Raw genomic sequence first — 13,883 nt, forward strand, 5'->3', positions numbered from 1 at the left:
AGCTCAACGCAAAAAATGCAATGCAAATTGCTCCACAAAACGGTAGAATGTAGCAGGGATGTTACGATAGTGATTATATCGGAGGTCCGAACCGAATTCGGAAGCGAAGTTTTTAATTTGGTTTGTCGGAACCGGAATCGACGGTGGAGGTGGAAACAGAAGACCGATGTGTTAAAGGCAGGTCTAGGAAAATAAAATCACACACATTATTCATCACTTATCAGTTCAAAAAATAATAAGGTAGGTGTATACCTGGGTATTGAAAATAAAAACAATCGAATCAAAAATCGAATTCAAAATCTTAAACAGTACTAAGTAGTGAAGTTAAGCAGCATCAGCAATTCGACCTCCCATATAACTCCCGATTAAAATTTACCGGAAGCGAAATCGGAATCGAAGGTGCAAAATAAATCGGAAGTTCCGAACTTTTTGAATCGGAATTGAGCTCCCGTAACATGTTTAGAATGTAGTGTTTAAAAATTTTGCCTCTTAAGCACGCAAATGTTCTAAGAATGTATTCATGCACATCCAATACTTTACTGAACGTGGCTAAAACTTTTATCGCTACCAAATCGACTGTCGTAAATCCCAAGTCTCGATCCATTGTTGTATCCACTGCACTTATATGGGAGCGGCCAAAATAAATCACGAGCAGAACCATATCGGCACAATCGAAGACTATCAGACTATCTCTCGGATCGACCGCAGGCTACATCGAGAGATACGGGGTATTACGCTATTGAATTAGCATTACCGCTGTTCACAATATCGTTTTACCTGCTGAACGTTACATTTATCATTGGTCGTGTTATATTTTAATTTTTGTCGTGTGTTCTTATGAAGGGATGATCGTGAGAGATCTTGACTCCAATAGAAATAGATTATCTTCTTAATTCTTATGTCCCTTATCTTTTTTAACTTGAGACTAGCTAGTAGGGCACCAGTAGAATGGTGATGCCCTTCCTGAAGTATTCGATAACATCGTTCTGCACTTTGATTTTATCTAATTTTATCTATGTTGCAAACTGCAAACCTTATGGAATCATGATTGATTGGTCAGGTCGCTACGTCAACAGGTAAGGGGTATTAGGCTATTGGATTAGCATTACCACTGTTCATAATATCGTTTATGACTCTTACCTTAATTTTCCCATGAAGAGGGATCGCGCTAGATCATTCGTATGCTATAATTAGATATTATGTATGATCTCTGCACTACAAGTTACTTTGATCACACATGCCATCTGTGGGATAGTGCCACCCGTGCCACCAGCCACGTGTGCCACGTATGGTGGCACTTTTAAAACTTTTTTAACTATATCTGACAGGCGACGGGACGGCGTGGTTTGACGTCTCCTTCTTTAATTTATGTGTGAAAAAATTAACGGCAATATCGAGCACTTGCTGTTAGGTAATTATAAATCTGCCACTGTAACTGAGTTTTGGTTTTCAAAACCAATTTTCACTAGTTGCTATTGCTTGATCATTCAGAATTCTGAAATAGCTCGTTTGAAATACTTTTCATGCTGCTTTCGGGTGTAAAAAAACGTTTAAAGTTAGAGCTTTGCAATTCTGGAAGATTTTACGATTATTTTCAAACTCCTACTTTCTTATTTAAGTACCTAGGTATTTATTATTATAATTTTAAAGTTATCCCAAAAATGTTTTTAAATAGAATTTGCTTTAGTTTTTAAAGTATTGAATGGTCAGAGAGCAGACAGTAAACACTAAACATTTATATACATTCTAACAGTATCTCGTAGTGAGAATAAATGGGACTGCGTTCTCATCTGTAAGTGTTATCTGCAATCAGAGTCGCATTAACACGGATAGTGCTAATTGTGGAAACTCGAAGAAAGCTCGCTAATGTTTGACGCCATTTTGTATTTACTAATCTTGGAATAGCTGAGAAAGCTTTTATAACATAATATTGTTCATTAGAACATAATATACAAGTATAGTTTATTTTACAAAATTAAACTACAAATACAAATACAATACAAATTTCTTTATTGCGAATCTGGGTAAACAGTGGAGATGTTACAAAACAAAAAGGTACAGCCAAATTCTGCCTATTAGCATGCAATATGATATTCCTAACAAACGTGTACATAGTTTTGATAAAATTTGCCAAATTTAGTACTTAATAAAGAATAAAAAAACAAGATAGTACCTAATACAAATAATATGTCAAAAGGTAACCAAATACACACTAAAGGAAAAAATGTCATCTTAGATATTCGTCAACACTATAAAAAATGTTTTTAATTAAATATTCGAATAACTTCCTTTTAAGGCTTTCTATTTTATTTATATTTACAAGTTCTCTTATTTCCAAAGGTAGTTTGTTAACAATTTTTACTGCCATAACGTTAAAACTATTATTGATGAGAGCGGTTTTATGTGATGGGAATTTTAATTTATGTTTTTGTCTTTTGTTAAGTTCTGTAAACATATTTTTATTTAACTTATTAACATATAACTAGGCCGTGCGATGTCGCGTGGAAAAAGATTCCTAGGGGCATGGAACTAGGGTAGTGCTAAGGAACAAGCCTCTTCTAGATTTATGCGCTTCCATCTTATTATAGTTAAGTCACTTACGTATTTTATTCAACACATCCTTACCCATCAGGTGAGATCGCAGTCAACGGATAAATTTGTCAATGGATAAAAAAGAAATAGGTAGGTATATACATTTATATGTAAGTGGAAAATGAAGTAAATATCCAAAATATATATAAAAGTAAACTCTACAATGTGAAAATTAACTAACATGAAAATCTAACATTTGTAACCTAACTAGTTGTACTAAAAGTCGAAGATTCAAGCTATATTTGATAACACGATACTACTAATGGTCAATAAACAACGTTCCTAAAGATATACGTAATGAACCTAACCAGATGCAAATTACAAGTGAAACCGCGATAAATATAGTTATAGATGAGATCTTTGGCTTTTATGAGAACTAGGTCTATAAATGCATGTAATTAAATATAAGGAAAACAAATATGTTGCGGTTTTTAGAGGAGGCGTAGCGTCACAAATATAATAGGTATGAAGTAATAAAATAGAAAACATAGATTAGGCATTTAAACATAAGAAATATTATACATAATATACTGAATTATTACGACGTAATAGAGTACTACGATTACCTACTAAATTATTTATTAAAAGCGGCGCAAGTATGCCTCTCTTATCGAGAGTTACATTTTGATTCCATTTGCCGTGAAGACCCTGGGGCCATGGAGTCCTAGTGCAAAAAAAATTTACGAGACATTTCACCGCGATCAATAGCCTCATCTGGGGACAGAAGGGCTCGCTCATTTTTTGCGCAGCGGATCAGCCAGGCTGTCCAGCGCGGAAATGCAGCCAGTATTCTTGGCACCATTCCACGCGGGCATGATTTGTATAGTAATTAAATAAGGCTAGTTAAAAAATACATTTTTCGGTAATCACTCAAGATAAGGCATCACAAAAAGAAATATCAAAAAAATTGTTTTGACGAAAGCATTTCATTACATAGGGGCTTCCAACATCAATGTCAGCCACACTTTAATCTGATAAAATATGTGTCAGCGTTATAAGATGCACGTCTAACAAAAGTTGGGTTGGGCGATCATTTTAAGAAACTTTGCATGAAATGTATTGTGTGCTTGAAACATGTTGATTGACAGTTGTTATGTAAGCCTGTTCAAGGATTGTCGTAATCCACTCGTATGTCCACAACTTTGAATTAACAATTCAATACACGCACTTAAACTTTAAAGAAAGCTAACTTTTCAACTGTACCGCAGATAAATAAAGACTTTTTGTTTTATTATACAACGGACTTATGTTTGATCACAATCATAAGAGGAAAAGTGATGATGCAATTTAGGATAAAGGCTCAAGTTCTGTATAGAAGATTATAACATAACTTGGAGATACCACAATTACTCGTACTGTTTGCAAAAAAAAAACACGGAATTTTTAGTATTTGGAGGCGAACAGATTTGGGCTCCACTATAGAAAGGTTCACCACTATTTATTCACGAATATTATACTATATAGGTATAGCGGTAATATTCAGTATAAAGAGGTTCATTTGCACTTTACATATCTGTAATTTAAAGTTTCGGAGACACGTATTTATAGACATTTATACAATTTTAAAATGATTAACATTATAAATAGAAAACACGATTACTACATAGATTTCGTTAATATTCACTGGAAAGATATTAATTTGCACTGATCTTTACGTAATTTCTTAATTTCAAGACACGTAATCGCGTATTTTATACAGATTTATGTAAATAAAATGAAATTAATTAGGTCCCTAGCATTTTTAGAAACACAAAACCGCAAAGTATGAACTACGAACACATATAAAGATTACCATAACATAAACCTATAATACTTTTTTTTTTAACTGGTTTTACGGCTCTGGGTTCTAATCTATAATAATCTTGCTGGGAACCAAAGACCAATAAAGTAAACTTAGCAAGATACTTTTTTTTTTAACTGGTTTTACGGCTCTGGGTTCTAATCTATAATAATCTTGCTGGGAACCAAAGACCAATAAAGTAAACTTAGCAAGATACTTTTTTTTTAACTGGTTTTACGGCTCTGGGTTCTAATCTATAATAATCTTGCTGGGAACCAAAGACCAATAACCAATTGACAAAAAACAAATGACAAAGTTTCATTTCCTAAACAAATTTTGGCAAAATTATGAATCGTTTTATGATCGTTATAAAACTTATGTTTCTACAAATAATTCACTTGATAAAACAAATTACCAGACAAATTGTCATTTCATAAAATATCATTTGACAAACAATTGATTTCTTTAATCGTGTTAATTAGTAAAACAACATATAGCACTTTTTTTTTTGATAAAATGAATTGTTTGATAAAATGAACTATTTGATAAATACTTTAAGAATTCACTAAATCTTTTATATGTCGACCGGGCCGACGGAAGAGACCGCTTACTATGGTGGGGGGTCTCTTTCCTCCCCCCCGCTCCCACCATCAAGAGCGAGCGAAGCGAGCTCGGGACTTGGGGCACTCCGACTCGGAACGGTTAGGTTAGAAGGGGATGGCGGGGTCTGTAAGACCCCGCCATCCCCTTCGTGGGTTATTTCTTTTTTTACCACCCAGAAAAAAGGAGCCCCGCGAAGCGGGGCTCCGTCGACGGGCCCCGGTCGACGAGAAGAGACCATCACTATGGTGGGGGGTCTCTTTCCTCCCCCCCGCTCCCACCATCAAGAGCGAGCGAAGCGAGCTCGGGACTTGGGGCACTCCGACTCGGAATGGTTAGGTTAGAAGGGGATAAACCCCCCCCCCCTAACCTACCCAATCCTTAAGTTTTTTAAAACAGGCTACGCCAGAAGACTCGCTTTAAAGCCGTTTAGAAAAAAAAAGTTTACTTTACTGGTCTGTACAGCAGCAGCAAGAGTATTATAGATTAGAACCCAGAGCCGTAAAACCAGTTAAAAATAAAGTATTACTGGTGTTAACGGTGGTAACCTATGACAGTATCTATCGTATTTTGCGATTTTGTATTGTGTTTGTTTAGTTTATTCTAAAAATGCTAATTGTGATTAAAGTGATTAATTTTATTTAAAAAAATGATTTTCGAGCTCTGAAATTTTAACTTAGAGTTTCAGGAGCACCCCCTTTACTGCCCCCTATCCCAATGGATGGTATTGTACTCTATAGCAACCCCCAGATTTGCCCTATTTCAATTATTTTACAGATCTTATTTGAGTTAGGACTTTTACCTTATTAGTAGGTACTTTCAAGACAGTCATCTTAGTGTTAGTATGAAACATATTATGATACTCTTGAAATGATTTAGCTACATGCTTCAAGAATCATTAGTATTGAAAAATAAAAATAAAATAGACTTCAGTACCAAACTACAAACACTAAAAAGTAAAAAATAATTTAATTTTCCAAAATCCTTTCTTTGCGGATGCCTACCCAATAATAGCTATCTGCATGCCAAATTTCAGCCTGATCCGTCCAGTAGTTTGAGCTGTGCGTCGATGAATCAGTCAGTCAGTAAGTCACCTTTTCTTTTTATATATTTAGATAAAGTTTAGAATGCTAGAACTTTTAAAGCAGTATTCGCGCTCAACTGAATCTATAATACAATAAAATAATTTTGATAAACTTTTTGGAATTCTTTTATAACATATTATATTCTAGAGAACGCATAAATATAATCGGAAATGCCAATACAGAAATTATTCAAATAAGACAGTGATCGAAATCAAATTAGAATTAAATTAATAATAACGACTGCATAATGATATTATATGGCGCTTTTAAAATGTTTAGACGGTTTTAGATGGTCATATTTTAGTCAATTATGATAATATTTATTTCCTAAACACGATTTTTAGGGTTCCGTACCTCAAAAGGAATAAAGGAACCCTTATAGGATTACTCTGTTGTCTGTCTACCTTAGTAGTTTGTGTATAAGACCTACCTTCCTGCCAAATTTCAAGATTCTAGGTCAACGGGAAGTACCCTATAGGTTTCTTGACAGACTTGACTTGACTTGATAAGGGTTCTTTTTTCCTCTTTGAGGTACGGAACCCTTAAAATAATCGTATCTTTAAATATCTCGATCGATTGAACTTTCAGTAGTATTAACATTATCTCGACATAGTATAAAATAAAGTCGCTTTCCGCTTCTGTATGTATGTATGAACGCGTAGATCTTTTAAACTACGCAACGGATTTTAATGCGGTTTTCACCAATAGGTAGAGTGATTCAAGAAGAAGGTTTATAGGTATAGTTTCATTCTCAAAAAGTTAGAGATCCCCAGGGAAATTGAAATAATGTGTATTAGGTCGGAAAAAATCCTGATTAAAACTAACGCGCAACAAAACGAGACGGAGGCGGCGGGCGGTGACGCGGCGCCTATAATAATCTCCTCACTGACACCACACGAGTAGATTTATCTGACACCACATTAGTATCTACGTTGCACCCATGCGAAGCCGGGGCGGGTCGCTAGTATGCTATAAAGAAGCCGACTGTTGGGTAATCAAACAGAGTTCAATAAGAAAACGCAACATGCCACATTAATATCGTAGAACTTGCTTGAAACAGATATAATCGTAAATAATATTAAAAGTGAAAGTTTCAATTCAAATAGGAATCGATTATGATTTAACAAACATAATATAATAAGGACTGTATCTTCTGGAGCTGGACAGTAAAATAAAGTAGTACCTACTCGTATATTACTGATATTACCTAAATCTTATTGTAAGAACTAGTCAATATTATAAAATATGTAGGTCTTGTTAAATATAGTAAATTGTCTACTTTCAATATAAACAGGCTAAAAATAATATAGTAGGCAGTCGCGTTTTCCTATAACAATGGGAATCTGGATAATCTCAATAGGTAATAATTATGTTTTTTACTGTACTACACATTTAGGTTCTACTGAACAGAATTAAATAAATTAAGTACCTACACTATACCTACATTTATTATGTAAATAGCAGGTACCAATAATATGTTTTGACTTGGTACATTCTACAAACCAAAAAAAAAAATTGCAGCACTGACCAAAAAATAACTTAAAGAATGTTTCACGTTTTAATTCAATGTGAAACAAATACTTTTTATATTTCAAATTGTATTTTTATTGAGATCTCTAATTAGACAAGAGAAAGGAGAAGAAGAACCACCAAGAAACCCAGCGGTTGCTGTTCATAATTATCAAATGGAAATGTAGACCCGTAAGTACAACACATTATGACATTTTGTAAAATCTTTCTTACATACAAAACGGTCAAACTCGCGAGTGTTTGCAAGCCATAACTAAATAGAGATTCCTAAATCAATTTCACATAAAATCCATTACATTGCATCCCGTGACGGGATGTGATAGCGACTGACGTGCATTTGATTCGCATAAATAGAATTTCAGCGTGGAGTTGAGACGTATGTTATTTCTATGGGTGCCATTCTCATAAATGGTTTAAAATTAAAATTAAAGATCGTGACTCGTGGTGTCGGCGATTCAACACAACATGTTTCTATTTGAATCTGTTAGCTGTGTGTTTTATACTGCGAGGCTGTAGGTAAGTACTTGTGGGGTATTCTGGACCTGAAGACAATTTATATATTCTGTATGTCTTGTCAGCGGCCCTGATTGCAGCCAATGCTAGTCTATAAATTAAAAAAAAAAAAAAAAAACTGGCCTATTCCAAGTCAGATTTGCGCACTGAGGGTTCCGTACTCGGGTATTTTTTTCGACCTTTTGTGCGATAAATCAAGAACAATTATGCATAAAAATAAAAAATCTGTCTTAGAATGTACAGGTAAAGCCCTTTCATAATGATACCCCACTTGGTATAATTATATTACTTTGAAAATTGAAAATACTAATTATTTGTTTAGTAACAATTATTTTCTTCAAATAGGAAGGCAGAAATAGGTGTGACCTAAGCACTTACATGCAAAGTTATTTTGGTCAGTTAGGATAAGTAGAGAAACAAAAATTTGTAAAGGCAAAGAAATTTGTAGAGTAACTAATAAAGGACTAATTGAACAATTTCAAATTGTCTCTATCTGATTGTCACTTGTGCTAATAATACGGTCTTTCATTTAGCTTTATAGGTATTACAGCATAACCTTAACATATTTGCAAGCTTAGTCACTTCTACAAAGAGCAACCGCCGAGTTTCTTGATGGTTCTTCTCGGTAGGAAAGGCATTCCGAACCAGTGGTATATGCATCCGACTATTCGTAAGTACTTGTAAAAGTTTATACGAATAAAAAAGATTTTTATTTTATTTATTTTATTTTACAAACTGTATTCAACATGATAAGCAGACGACACTATGTCTAAGCTCTCACAAGGAACAGACTACACACGTTACGCGTAGGTAGCAGAATTACCAAAAGATAAAACTACTGCCGGCCAAATCCATTCAAAATTGAACCTTACTCCATTACCCGTAGGCTCAAAATATAAAATCAGTTTGGTTGTATTAATCGTAGTACCAAGATCTACATGTCTTGTGCACGCGTGGGATTGCCCGCCCGTTATTTTCAGCTGAACATTGTTGGCATTTAGTTAGGACAGATTGAGACAAAGTCTAAATGGATTGAATAGGGTCTGGGACTGTAGTAATAAAATGAAGCGATTTTTTGTATAGCGGTAGTTTATGGAGCTAGAATTAATTATTAAAGAGAATAATTTAAAAAAAATCAGATTTTTATTTATTTTTAAAGTGAACGTCACGCTGCTGTACTGAAGGTGAATGCCGTTACGGCAATTTTTTTTAATTTTTGTTACATAAATTTTTTTTTTATGTTAAAAAAGCAGCGGGTTAGCATGGAGGCTGTGCGGGTGTGCGGGGCCCGATTGCCATTTCAGCCTGTCGTGTACTATATGCATGAAGCGTCATTATAGGTAGCAATTAGTTATTTTACGACTGACTACTAATAACTATGTAAATAATTTATAATGACGAAAGATTAATAATTATATTAACAGCATTCAAATGGTATTCAATAATATTTTATTGCTCGTAATGTACGGATTTAATTAAATTTTATAGGTGGTTTTAATTAAGGATAAGGTCACGTGTTCCCAAGTAAATATGATACAGTATGCGCCAATTTGTTGGGAGGGATGGCATTGAAGAGATACAGGGTGTAACCAGAACGCTAGTAAAAAAAACTTAGCGTTATTGTTATACTACCAAAACACAATCCAATAGGTTATAATAACCATTTTCCTCGCCTACGACGTGGCTTTAAATGTTAAGTTCATGTTCTGTCCCTTTTTAGCATTGTTAAAAAGAAAAGGATGCATATACTCTAAATTTAGTTTAGAGAAAGACAACGGAATCGGTGCCATTGGGGCCGATTCTCTTGTACACAATCTCTAAACTAAATTAAATTAACCAGGTAGAAAATCTAGTGCTATCCCTTTTCCGCAAGCAACATTATGAAAGGGAAGGACGTGCCATTTTAGTTTAATTTAGAGATTGTGTACAACGGAATTAGCCACAATGGGACTGATTCTCTTGTACACAATCTCTAAACTAAACTAAAATGACACGTCTAAATCTATTGCTATCCCTGTCATAATGTTGCTTGCGGAAAAGGATAACACTAGATTTAGACCTGTTAATTTAGTTTAGTTTAGAGATTGTGTACAAGAGAATAGGCCCCATTGTTTAACTAAACGGGGGTTAAATTCTTGGTGAAATTGGGCCTTAGCCTGAACAAAAGTTTGATATGCTCTGCGCGTAAACAATTTTTAGTGAAAGATTGTAGGTACTTAAGTAAGTATAGAAATAGTGATCACTGATTAGCAATCAACACGTCAATATGAGAAATGCAAAAGCAATAAACTTTAGCTGACGATTGAAAACAGATCTGAAATCATAAAAAAAATAACAACACGGTTTTATTGTTCAGTCAAAGTTTATAATAAGAAATATCAGCACTAGAGATAAAACCATTAGGACTTACATATTATTATTTGAACATTATAGGTAGGTACATAAGTACCTATAATGTTCAAATATTATTATCTATGAATGATAATTATGTAAGTATCATCGATATAAATGACAAGTTATGGCTAAGCGAACAAAATTTTTCACCGTTTAGAAACCAAATAAATCAGCGCCACCTCTTAGATAGGTACTTATGAACGACCCGTTTGAAATCCAGACGTCACTGAGGTTGGATTGGTGCATAAGCACCAATGAGTCGGTGCCATTTTGTTAGTTCAATTACCCTGTCCATACAAAGTAATATATGTATACCTATAAGTCAATGATAATTATATTCTTCAGAACGCCCTCATTACAAAATCAACCGTATCATAAATAATATAATACCCCATTATAATATTATTATACTCGCTATTCCTTGTATGTTATTACAGAAACCACAAATCACAGCGCTTGCTAAGATCGCGACGCGTGAATAATTACTAAGTGCGCGTGCACATGCAATGTGCGTCGCAGGCCGGGGATAGGCGGGTTGGTGAATCAATTCTAGGCTGCTTTCATCGCTAGTCTCTATTAATAATTTCCATACTAATATAGTTTGATAGAGTAATCGACATAGCTCAACGGGTTGCGAAGCCGAAGTGGCAATGGGCAGGGCACATAGTTCGTAAAACCGATAGACGTTGGGGTCCCAAGGTGCTGGAATGGCGCCCTCGCACCAGAAGACGCAGTGTTGGAAGACCCCCACTAGGTGGACAGACGACATTAGATGAGTCGCAGGGAGCCGCTGGATTCAGGCGACGCAAGACCGTGGCGTGTTGAAGTCCCTACAAGAGACCTATGTCCAGCAGTGGACCTCTATCGGTTGATGATGATGATGATGATGACACTAATATTACAACTGCGAAAGTGTTTCTGTCTATCTGTTTGTCTGTCTGTTTTTCACGGCCCACCCGTTTAACCGATTTCAAGCAAGTAATTTGGAAAAGAGGTGCATCCAGGGGCACAGGCGACTTTTGGTTCCGGAAATCAGAGTTCCCATTTTTAAAATAAGTTGATTATAAAATAAATGAAATGTAAAACACCATTATTAAAAAAATAAAATTATGATATAAATAGATTTCCTGAGTGGTCTGTTTTCTTACTGATAAGTTTTCTTATATACGCATACAGAATAAGTAACCTTGAAAAGAGAAGGAGCCATATCTCCAAGTCTAAATGCTTTCTTACATGGCACTGTATAGCTGAATTGTATGGTAAAGATATTAGGTATATTACTTATATCAATTACTTACTCCAATTACCCAGTAGCCAAATTTTTACACAGTATTGTTTTTTTTTTTCGATTTTTAAAACTTAGTAGGTACATCAAATTCTGAAGAAATTGAAGACTTACGTTATCGAGGAACCCTAAAGAACCAGGAAGCGCGACTGTCCCTTTCCAATGCACCGCAGAGGACATTGAGTGAGCGTGATAGAGCTATCAAGATAAGCCAGCGTATCAGATGAGATAAAAATCAAAGCACGGTTTAATAATATTTATTAGTATTTACAGGCGTCTCATTATTATTTATTGCGAAATTTTATGTTACAGACAATAGACCTATGGTACGCGACAGGTCAAGACGGCAATCGGGGAGGGGACGCCTCGCACACACGCACAGACGCCGTGCTAGCCCGGTGCGGGATAGCGCGGGTGACTTTGACTTTAATAGAGCAAATATGGCGAGTACGTTCTCAAAATGTATGCACTAATCAAAGCATTACCCTCCTTCGGGTGCAGTCGGGTAAATGTGTGAAATACTTACATTTATGATATGTAGTTCTTATACATTCGCGTCCGGGCAAATTGGAAATATATAATCTGGAACAAGGAAATAACGTGATAAAAATATTGATGAAGATTCTTTTGATAAAAAAATTAATGTCTAACCATCGATATAAATGACAAGATATGATACGAGCCTGACTCGCACTTGGCTAGTTTTTCTTTCATCATAAACTTAAACTGATAACACCATAACACATTAGCAAAGATAATATAGAAGTCGTACCTACTCTAGTAAAAAAAGTAGTATAATAAAAACACAAAAAAAATACAAAAAAAACTGTATCGTAATAACCCAACGTTACGTCAAAGCATCTCGAAGGCTCGGCTAGACGATAAGAGATCAAGAATCGCTGGGATTACGATAAAAGTGATCGCTTGATTATTTATGCACGTCCGCTGTCTCGCGGTGAATGGCCGCAGAACCGAGCGAACAGGTTGGTATGGGGGCACGGGTTGACGAGGTTTTTATTCTGTTGTTAAAAACATACGAGACCGGCCCTAGACTGGGAGCTATGCTTAGAGAATATGCAAGGTGTTAGATTATAATTCTGTAACATGCCGGCTAACTGAGGTTATAACCGATGTATCTACCAAAAAATAATGAGCCTCGTAGCGTGATACTCGTGGGAGATACAGGTTGTAACTAGAACGCTGGCAAAAACGAAGACAGGTGATAGTACTGACGATTAATGATATGATACCACAAAAAAACGCGAAAAAATATATAAAAAATCCTATAATTTTGTAAAAGTTTACGATATATTGCAAATAAAATATCTGACTGATGCTTAGAGGTCAATGTTTGTTGTTGATGTGAGTTGTAAGTTGTAAAATAGTTTTGTGATTTCGAAGGACCGTTTGAACGTATATGAAGTAGTAGAGACAAAGAAAGACTATTTGGCACTACATACCTCATTATATGATTTATCAAACATGTTGTATAAGCAAGCTAACACTGCTCATGAGGTATTAAGCCCATCCCATGATTCAGGTACCTACTAAGTAGATACTGGCTTTGTAGACCTGACTGGCATAGACAAAGACAAAGCATTCAGCAACAGCAATGAGAATTACGAAGATCGTACCACGGATCGTACCCATCGCTTTTTTGGCTCGCGCTCTATAGCTAGCTTATACTTGCTCTAAGGCACTATTGTAAGTGGAAATATTGAAAAATCCGACTGTATCTAATTATTTCTCTAGATTTTATAATTGCATTAAAGAAGACGACGATATCTTCATTACGGGGCGAACAAAATCGGTGCTACGATAATTACACACTGCAGGCAAACGATCGATGGCCGAGCTTTGGAATTAATTTTCACATACAAAGCTGATAGAGGTTAGTGAAACACCAGTGCATAATTTTATACCAAGAATATTATTTATCTATATAATAATGCTAGCGACGTTCATCATCATCGTTATTATCAACCGATACAGACCTTTATAAGAATAGATAACCTTTATAGGAATTCCACCTGATGAATCTAGCGGCTGACGGCTGCCTCCGACTAGTTTGATGTCGTCTGTCCACTTAGTGGAGGTCATCCAA

At 35.4% G+C, this 13,883-nt stretch overlaps 1 protein-coding gene across 2 annotated transcripts in view; it reads right to left on the reverse strand.

Moving 5' to 3' along the window:
• Positions 1-13,883, reverse strand: part of Ntan1 (N-terminal amidohydrolase 1) — a 100,987-nt gene that overhangs the window by 20,519 nt on the left and 66,585 nt on the right. For both annotated transcript variants that reach the window (XM_034975781.2, XM_034975780.2), the window contains one exon: positions 12,306-12,361. The gene's annotated coding sequence lies outside the window, so the exon portion shown is untranslated. The remainder of the gene's footprint in view (positions 1-12,305; positions 12,362-13,883) is intronic.

The sequence above is a fragment of the Maniola hyperantus genome, chromosome 14, assembly GCF_902806685.2.
Source record: "Maniola hyperantus chromosome 14, iAphHyp1.2, whole genome shotgun sequence".
Taxonomy (NCBI): Eukaryota; Metazoa; Arthropoda; class Insecta; order Lepidoptera; family Nymphalidae; genus Maniola; species Maniola hyperantus.